Source organism: Rana temporaria, chromosome 8 (genome assembly GCF_905171775.1).
Source record: "Rana temporaria chromosome 8, aRanTem1.1, whole genome shotgun sequence".
Lineage (NCBI taxonomy): Eukaryota > Metazoa > Chordata > Amphibia > Anura > Ranidae > Rana > Rana temporaria.
The window spans coordinates 67,610,736-67,621,497 of NC_053496.1; positions in this window are offsets into that span (position 1 = coordinate 67,610,736).

Genomic DNA, 10,762 nt, shown 5'->3' on the forward strand with positions numbered 1-10,762 from the left:
AAATGGTCACATGACAGAATTTTTTCATCTTAGGCCTGCATAAATACAACCGCATGTAGCCAGGGGGGCTGGCAGAAGAATCCCCCCACCCCCCTTTTAGGAAAATGACCACAGACCAACTTTTTTTCGAAGTGTAACAACAAGTCTCAGCGAGTCTGAAAGCCATTACCTCATTGACTTGGCTCGCTCTGAATTGCCAGGTTTGCCAAGCTGGACAGCCGGTTATCATCAGCACTTGCAGCATTGTAGAGAGGGTTCGCTGGACACCTTCTGCCCATACAGCCTTACAGAGCAGGTTCGCGGGTTACCATCTGCTGCTGCAGCCATCAAGAGGGGGTTTGCCAGAGCACACAACGCCATCCTACGAGAGGGCCCCTCCATCATTGAAACCTACTACTGAAGAGCAGGCCTGATGAGTGTGTTCTTAACCACTTGACCACTGGGCACTTAAACCCCCTTCCTGACCAGACCAATTTTCAGCTTTCGGTGCTCTCACAATTTTAATGACAATTACTCAGTCATACAACATTGTACCCATTTGAAATTCTTGTCCTTTTTTTCACACAAATAGAGCTTTCTTTTGGTGGTATTTGATCACCTCTGGGTTTTTTATTTTTTGCGCTATAAAAGAAAAACAACTGAAAATTCTGTAAAAGAATAAAAAATAAAAACTTGTTTCTGTCATATTAGCAGGTTATTTCTCACACACACAGGGCTTTTTTTCAGGTGGAACTTGGTGGAACTCAGTTCCACCACCTCTGGCTCAGACCCTTTAGTCCGGTTTCTGTGTTTACAAGTGACAGCTCTGCACTCTGTGTGCATCTTTCCTGAACTCTGCACTCTGTGTGCATCTTTCCTGAACTCTGCACTCTGTGTGCATCTTTCCTGAACTCTGCACTCTGTGTGCATCCCTCCTGAACTCTGCACTCTGTGTGCATCCCTCCTGAACTCTGCACTCTGTATGTAATGCAATGCTGGCATTTAATGCCCCTTTAAGACCCTCATACTGTTTGTTAGGTGTGTGTGGGGGCAGAGGTTTTGGGGGGGGTTCGTGGTTGAGTTCCAGCACCTATTGTTTGAGAAAAAAAGCCCTGCACACACAGCATATACATACCACAAATTACACCCCAAAACACATTCTGCTATTCCTCCCGAGTATGGCGATACCACATGTGTGAGACTTTTACACCGCGTGGCCACATACAGAGGCCCAACATGCAGGGAGCACCATCAGGCGTTCTGGAACACCCAAACCAATTCTGACATTCCTCCCCTACATGGAAAAATCATAATTTATTTGCTAGAAAATTACATAGAACCCCAAAACATTATATATACCTTTTTAGCAAAAACCCTAGAGAATACAATGGCGGCCGTTACAACTTTTTATCTCGCATGGTATTTTCGCAGAAATTTTTGGAACGCGTGTTTTAAAAAAAAAACTGTTTTGCGCTTAAAAAAAAAAAAAAAACAGTAAAGTTAGCCCAATTTTTTTTCATAATGTGAAAGATGAAGTTACGCCGAGTGAATAGATACCCAACATGTCACACTTCAAAATTGCGCACACTCATGGAATGGCGCCAAACTTCGCTACTTAATCCCCATAGGCGACGCTTTAATTACTTTTATTGGTTACATGTTTTTAGTTACAGAGGAGGTCTAGGGCCAAAATGATTGCTCTCGCTCTAACGTTCGCAGAGATACCTCACATGTGTGGTTTGAACACCGTTTTCATATGTGGGCGGTACTTATGTATGCGTTCGCTTCTGCATGCGAGCACACGGGGACAGGGGCGCTTTAAAAAAATAAATAAAAATTATTGTTTATTTTACTTTATTTACTTGATTTTGACACTTTTTTTCCCCCCAAAATTTTTTTTTTATCACTTTTATTCCTATTATAAGGAATGTAAACATCCCTTGTAATAGGAATATAGCATGACAGGTCCTCTTTACAGTAAGATACGGGGTCAATAAGACCCCACATCTCACCTCTAGGCTGGGAAGACTGAAAAAAAATATCCTGGCTTCGATCGTAGCGGTGAGTCTGTAAAAGCACCGGAGGGTGGCAGGAGGGGGGGACGTATTGCGGAGTATTGGGGTATTGCGGAGTATTGGGGTATTGCAGAGTATTGGGGTATTGCAGAGTATCGCGCAGAGTATTGTGGTACTGCAGAGTATTGGGGTATTGCAGAGTATCGCGCAGGGTATTGGGGTATTGCAGAGTATCGCGCAAGGTATTGGGGTATTGCAGAGTATCGCGCAGGGTATTGCAGAGTATTGGGGTATTGCAGAGTATCGCGCAGGGTATTGCAGAGTATCGCGCAGGGTATTGCAGAGTATTGGGGTATTGCAGATTATCGCGCAGGGCATTGCAGAGTATTGGGGTATTGCAGAGTATTGCGCAGGGTATTGCAGAGTATTGGGGTATTGCAGAGTATCGCGCAGGGATAGCTGAGCTGGGATGGATGGATGGCTTTATCTGTGACTGCAGTTGTCACAGATCCAGCCCTCAGTGCTGCTGCCACCCGCTCTCCCCCCCCCCTCCCTCTCCTCTCGCATTGTACCGATCGTTACAGAGAGGAGAAGGAGGAACCGGCATCATCGAATGACGCCTGATTGTTTACAAGTGATCGCTCCGTCATTTGACGGAGCGATCACGTGTTAAACGGCCGCTATCAGCGGCAATTTACCGCGATCCGTGATGCGCCGGGTCTTCTAGACCCGGCGCTCACGGATGATTCCAGGAGCGTGCCCCAGGGGGCGCGCGAGTGGAGGATTCTGGGAGGACGTCCCAGGGACGTCCTGTCACAGTAACTCGACCGCGCTGTAGCAGTAAAATGTCTATGGCACGGTCGGCAAGTGGTTAACTCACTAAATATTCCATACAACAAAACTTGGTGAAACCTCAGTTAGTCAACTTGCCACTAGGCACCCCCATACCTATACTATACACAGTTGGGGGGTGCTGCATCACCTATTCTGCATTAACTGGGCTCTGCCATGTAAGGCCGGGTACTAACGAGCAAACATGTACGATGAAACCGGTCCGTCGGACCGTTTTCATCGTACATGTCTGCCAGAGGGCTTCTGTACGATGGCTGTACTAACCATCGTACAGAAGTCCGCGCGTAAACAATACGCAGGGGCGTGTCCGCATCGTCGCCGCGGCGATGTGGGCGGGCCTGCCATTTAAAGGCTTCCACGCATGCGTCAAAGTCATTAGACGCATGCGAGGGACGGCGGGCGCTCGAACATGTACGGTAGGTCTGTACTGACGACCGTACATGTCCGAGCGGGCAGGATTCCAGCGGACGGTTTTAAAACACGTCCAGGAATATTTGTCTGCTGGGAAAAGGCCCGGCGGGCAATGTTTGCTGGAATTCGGCCCGCTCGCGCCTACACACGACCGAACATGTATGCTGAAACTGGTCCGCGGACCAGTTTCAGCATACATGTTTGGTCGTGTGTACGGGGCCTAAGTGTTACTGACTCTACTGTTACTGTTAAACCTTGCTCAAGTACTTCCTACCAGAACTCTTCCGCAAGCCTCCACCTCCTTTCATTGGGGGCACCTGGAGCCACTTGGTTACATCACTAATGCACCACTGTATGGGCCCCAACCATGCCGGCAGGAAGCAAGTTCCTTTTCTCCTTCTTTCTTTTATTTTATGCTGTAGGTCATTCCTCCCTACTTGCAGTAATTTTATATACTTTAACCATACAGTCACGTTTGATAAGTAGGGCCTAAAGAGCTTTGGCCATACTTCTCCTTAGGCTCTGTTTACACTGGAACCGGTTGCGGATCGCACAGGAATGCTGTGCGTCCCTGTTCTCCGCTTCACGCCTCGCTTTCAATGGTCTCACCGTACCAGCTGGATTTCCTGCAACACGGACGGTCCGACACAGAGAGGCACTAGAGCAACATACCAGCCGACATCTAGTGCGGTAGTACGCCACATCAGGGGCCATCAACAAAGGATCTACATGCCGGATCTCCACTATTTTATATGTAAGTGGATGCTGTCACCTATAATCTATTAAAGCTTTTTTGTCGTTAACCGTGAGGCGCCTTCTTTTCTCTTTTTCTTTCCATTTCAGGGATGAATCAGGGCCGACTCTTTGCATGAATTCAGCCCTGAAACTGAGCCAAAGACACAGTGTTTCTGTGCAGTGAGCTCTGCAGCTGCCCCGGAGATATGTGAACCAGCTCCAAAGAGAGCCGGTCACATTCTCCTGTTATGCGAATTGGATGCAGGTAAACCTGCAACCATTCGCATAAGTATGAACCCTGCCTTAATGTTCTGCAGGCAGTCTTGGACCTTAGACAGCATAGTTCCTGGTGGTTTATGTAGTCTGTTCCTGGATGTCCTTACACTACTCTGAGGTGACCTTGTTACAGTCCAAGCTGGTTTTAAAAAATCTGGGCCCAGTCACCTACATTGCTGTTCCTTGTGCCTGGTGCTTTGCATAATAAATTGTGTTCTCTTATTTTGGTAATAGTTTGTAGTATTCTGTCTCATTTAACCAAACCTTTGCCAATACAAACAGTGTTTACTCGATCTGGCGTGTTTTTTTCCACAGTAGGGGGTGTGTCAAAGTCGTATCAAAGAAGGCCTGTTCTGCAGAATACAAGGGACTAGCAGCTCTTCAGAGGGTGCGCTACATTTACTAGAAAGTGTCTATAACATTGTATGTTCACAATTATTTTAGGCTGTTTTACTGGAGTTTAACTGTGAAACTGAGGATTTGGTGTTAAATGAATGCATTTGCATGTATTTTTTAAAAGTTCTCTTGAAAATGTGTTGATGGCATAACAGATAACTTTGGATGATGGTGCTATAAACTTGGGGTTTAACAATCGTAGCAACACTGAATATTGCAGAATCATTATAGTTACTCTACCATAGTTTGAGTTTGGCAAGACAGAACAATCTGGCAGTGTTTGCTATTAACCTCTAATCTTGCATATAAAGTTCCAAAGTATTCCATCTCTCAGCCATGCCATAAATGAAAAGCACGCTGGTATTATATGGCATGTCCACACAGTGAGAGGTAGGCAGGAGGGGACCACATACTTCTGTCTGCTGAAAAGCTTGTCTGCACTAATGTACAACTTCTGAACCCTTTGCTTTCCATCATATTTATTGCACAAGATCAATTTTCAGACTGCATCACTTTTCTTTATTGATCGCTGACATCGTTTTCATTTTCAGTTGCTTAATGGAGACCCCCACTGACATTTCCTTGGAAAGTTATTTAATGCTTTCTGTGCCCGAGGGGGCCAGCAATTTATTTGTAAAGCAATGGCACTGATTGTCCTGTAGTAGCAGCAATGAATCAAGGTTACTTAGAGGTCCCCCACCCTTGTGTGTACTAGGATGAAGGTGACATTGTAGATATAACTTGCCTCTTTACAATTTCTCTGCCTCAATTGTGAAGCTTCGCTAAATCCATTCACCTCTTTCCAGTCAGGGGGCCCTCTCTTTTAAAAGTTTGTTTTAATATTCACTTCCTAGTGTATAAGTATATTCCAGCCCAGATAGCAGTAATCATTAGACCCTAAGCTTCCAAACTCGTCTATTTGATGCTCTTCCGTTGTAAGGAAATGAGCAAAAGTTTATTCTGCCTGTTCCATTTGTAATGACCTGCTTGCTAGTTAACCCCTTCACTATGGGAGAACTTTGTCAAAATGTGTTAGAGTTGGACATTCATAATGAACACAGTTCTCAAGAGACTGATAATATGTCACACTTTTAAGACCAGTAAGAAAAAATTACACATTTGTAAAATGTTGATGAATCAGGAACCGATTAGATACATTTAAAATGAAGAAACTTTTGTTGAGAATGACTTGCAAAATTTGAATGACAATCTACTTAATTGGATATGCCTTAGGTTAGTGGAACTCCAGGGAAACCACTAAATACACAGCTGCAAAACATGTATGCCTGCCAACTGCACCGAGGCGATGATTCCTATTAAGGGTTCATGCACATGAACTAAAATAGGCATTTTTGTATGCCTAGTGTAAATCTCCCAGCAGTTTCCCGGGTGCCGTACATGCCGCGTACACAGAGGCGTATCTAGTAAAAATGGTGCCTATGGCAAGCACTGAAACTGCGCCCCTGTGAAAACATTTAAAACCCGTCTCTTAGATAACCTAAAGGGGGTGTCGTTAGAGTCTGAGATGAAAGAGGGAAATAAAGAAGGATGGAAGGCTAGCGGGCCCAGATCCTACACCACAATAGCAATATGTGTATTCCAGAAAGTTTAAAGAGGAAGTAAACTCGGATGGCGGCCATATCTCTTGTCATGTGACTGCAGTCAGCTGACACCTGTGAGGGCGGGGCCTTCTGTACCACAGACACTGACTGGCTTGGACATGGTGCAGCCATTACATCCCTCTCAGCATTCTGTGTGGGTGGCACCGTGTGAGCCGGAGCGGTTCATCTTTTTTAAGGGGGGCGGGGGGATATTACAACTCCATCCCTGCCTAGGACAAAAACGTTTTTTCGGGAAACTACCCAAGACAGCCATAGCCTGGGAATGTCCCAGCAAAATTGTGACTGTTGGCAAGTCTGCCTTGTTAAGTGCCTTGCTGCCCAGCCACTCACAAGCTCCCCCTTCAGATGGTGCCCGTGGCACTTGCCATATCTGCCATACCCTAGATACGCCACTGCGCGTACAGCCATACAAATCAATGGCTGTATGTGGCTGTATGCTTGTGAACGCTGATGCGTCTTTTCATGGTTGGGTGACCACATTTCCAAACTACCATTCAGGGACACCCTCCCTTCCCAAAAATCAGCTTGTGCTGTAACGAATCACAGCACAGTGATTGAACACAAGAGGCGGGATTTATGATTTCTCCAATCACAAACAGGGGGCGGGATTGTGCTCCTCCAGGCATTCCCGGCCAGGACAAGTACGGTCAGTGAGTAAAGCAGTGATGTGGCAGCCTTTTTTGGGGGCATCAGTTTGGCCCGGAGGGTGGCTGTGTCAGTTTCATTCCGCGACAGGGTATTGTCCTGGAATGAATGTGCCCGGTACAGACTTGCAAAATGCGGGACTGTCCCGGGCAATCCGGGACACTTGGTCACCCTATTTCATGAGTGTGTATTTTCACATGCATGTCTGGTGGTTTTTCTGAATACATCTGATGTGTATGTGTGTATGTGATCGCACTGGAGATATAGATGTGAGACTTGGTTCTGATGGATATACAGTGGAGCATGTCTTCCTTCAAAGGCACTGATACATAATTAAGGTAGTGTAGGTGGACTTTTTTTCTGATCCTAGGCGGTTACCTCTCTGATTGTGCCAAAAAAACTGCTTATGATAAACTTTGGGGTGGGTCAGTCGTGTATTTAGGTTTTATGCTGTCCCTTGCTGTTTAAGACCCATTCCTGAAATTTTCAAGTGGGGCACTAGTTCTGAGGGGCGGGGCAATGGATTCCCTTAATTTGCATAGATTTCCTCTCACTTCCTGTTTGGGGCAGGAAGTGAAATCTCTGCAGTGGGACAGGGTTAGTAAAAAATAAACTGACAGGGGCTATAAACCCTCCCTTACCTCATCCAAAATGAAAAAAAAAGTGTTGCCTATAGTTCTAATTTAAGCACAAATTTCTGATAATTTTATGGAGAGGACTAAGAAGATATAACCATGCCAATGGTGCAGCAGAAAACATATAGCACAGTGAGGAAGGTTTGTGGTCCTGCATACCGGAAGCACTGCTGCCGCTTTATGGGGGCGCTAGACTAATTTGCCTCTTGGCCCATTCTGCCCCATCAGACAAGCACTACACTAACCGTGTAGTGCAAGTCTAATGGGGACTCTTTTCATGCTGCCCCCCTGCAAAGTGCTGCCCTAGGCCTGGGCCTTGTCGGCCTAGGCCAGGATACAGCGTTGGGGTGGGTATTGGGGAGCGCCTAGTACAAAAGTTTGTATCATTCAGAGATTTTGTTGAAACCTTTTTCTGGTTAAAGACATCAAATACAGCCACCGCTTTTTGGTGGAAAGACCTTCCCATTCCTCAGGGCTTGAACAGTGGATGTTATTAGAATCACGATGAGATGCAATAGGAGACCCATTTAGGGCTGGATGAAGTCTTTAAAATCTTAAAGGCACTAAGAACTGTCGGTTTTGGATTGTGTGCATGAACCCTAAATATCTAACTGGCACGCTAAATGTGGAGAAGTGATATAGAAAGCTTTGTTGCTGATCTAGGAAATTGGTGTTTCGCTTGCCTAAATGTAAAGCGTGGCAGATAACAATAAGCTGTGCAAATCACAAGAATGGCTCCACAGAATTACAATTTTCTAATAATTAAAATTCAAGAATTTTCTAATAGCTAAGGCTGTACTATTATAATAATTCTGGAATGGAAACGGGATTTCTGCTTCTCTTAAAAAAAAAAAAAGTAAAGCAATAATAACTCAAAATATGTGCTCTGTAAAAACACACTACACTCCTCATGCAGAGCAAAGCTACAGGTGCTCCCCCCCCCCCACTAGGCGGTATACTTGCCTATCCATAATTCTGTCAGACCCATGCTGTATAGTCCATTATAGACTGCCAAAGCTGCCACTGGAAACTTTCTTAACCAGCCTTAAAGTCACAATGTGAGCTCTGACTTGATATGTGTTGTCAAAAGACTTTGTGATTTTTTTTTTTTTTTGTGTTGGTTGGTTGATTTATTTGTGTTTAGAATAGCATATACAGTGCTGGCACAGCTCACAGCTATAGTAGCCAGGATCCAATGTTTAAGGTGAGAGTCCATCTTATTTATAGAAAGGAACATTGAGTGGTGGTGTGCGTGTCAATATTTTCTATGCAGGATTCATGTGGAATAGCATATCAAGAGCACATTGCATACTTTTGTGTCACAATTTAAAAAGAGCCATTATCATATAACTCTAAAGAATAGAACTTTCATGATTGTTATTATTGTGGTGTGATGGCACGGATGTACTGTGTGTTTTTCACTAAGGTGATTTCTTTGAGTATATTTTCTGTTTTCAACAACAGTGAGCACTGAACCTAATTTATGTTTGGTTGATTTATTCATGTTATAATAGTACGTAAATTGCTGGCACAGCTCACATCTATTGATTTCATATATTTTGGCTTGTTAGCGCAGGAGCATATTTTTATATAATACCATGAATTCACACTTAGGTTAACAATGTGAAATTATATGTCATGCTCAGTTTCGCAGCAAACGTTAGTATGCTGTGAACTTTTTTTTTTTCTGAAGAGGGATGAACTTGGCACGAGTCATGCATGGGATTTTGCCTAAGGCACCAGTGTGGTGGGGGGAGGCAGCACCAACATTCAAGATGCTCATTTTCTTTGTATTACTTGCTTTTTTCCCACGTTTGGTCAACACTAGTAAATCACTGGCACAGACAGTGTTGATGTGGGAATCCCTCCTGTCGTGCCATTGTCTTCTACGGGCAATGCCCCATAGATTCTCTATAGGGTTCAGGTCAGGCGAGTTTGCTGGCCAATCAAACAAAGTAATCCCACGGTCATTGGACCAGGTTTTGGTGCTTTTGGTAGTGTGGGCAGGTGCCAAGTCCTGCTGGAAAATTAAGTCGGCATCCCCATAGAGATCATCTGCAAAAGGAAGCATGAAGTGCTCCAAAATCTCCTGGTGGGTAGGGATGAGCCAAACACCCCCTCCCCCCCAGTTCGGTTTGCAACCAGAACCTGCAAACGGACTGAAAGTTCACGCAAACTTTAGTACCCCATTAAAGTCTATGGGTCTCAAAGGTTCATATGCAAGTTATTGTCCTAAAAATGTTTCAATGCAAAAAATATTTTTAAAAACTACAGTTTTTTCGGGAGCAGTGATTTTAATGATGCTTAAAGTAAAAAAAAAGTGAAATATTCCTTTTAAATATCGTACCTGCTGGGTGTCTATAGTATGCCTGTGAAGTGGCACGTGTTTAGAAATGTTCCTGAACAAAATTACATTTCTATAGGAAAAAAGGTCATTTAAAAAGGCTTGTGGCTTTAATGTAATGTCTGGTCCCGACAATATGGATGAAAATCATTGAGAAAAATTACATGGTTCTCCCAGGCCATTACCAGCCCCTTTGGGTCTTGTATGGATATTAAGGGGAACCCCACACCCAAATTAAAAAAAGGAAAGGCGTGGGGCCCCCAGGCCCTATATACTCTGAACAGAAGTATACAGGCAGTGCAAACAAGACAGGGGCTGTAGGTTTTTTTGCTAAGTAGAATCTGTTTGTAATTTTGAACTGGTACATTTATAAAGTGTATCTCCAGCCAGGAGCCAGTGTGGCTCCTGTCCTCCAAGCACATCAGCTCAAGCACTGCATGGTATATTTTTGCCTGCATACTTGCGTAGCCCCTTGAACGCCTACGGAGCGTCCCTGTCCATGCCTACTGGACCATGAGTCAGCGGTAATATGCGCCTTACCGCTGACTGCCCAGGCATGGACATTGCCTTCCACATGCCGGTAGAGAGCCGGAATCGCCTTCCGTGAGAAAAATGTACCGCACATTCCACAAACTCACAGCAGGGGGCAGAGTCTACCAACTGAAAAGGCAGCAGTTGAAGTGCTAGCAATTTAGCCAAGCTAGCATTCAACCGCTGGGCATGTGGATGGCTGGGAGCAAACTTCTTTTGGCGCTGCAGCAGCTGGAGCAGGGAATTTTGCATGGTACAACCTGAAGTCGGTGTACTGAGAGCAGATTGCCCGCAAGTACTTGGCTGTGACACACCTAATTC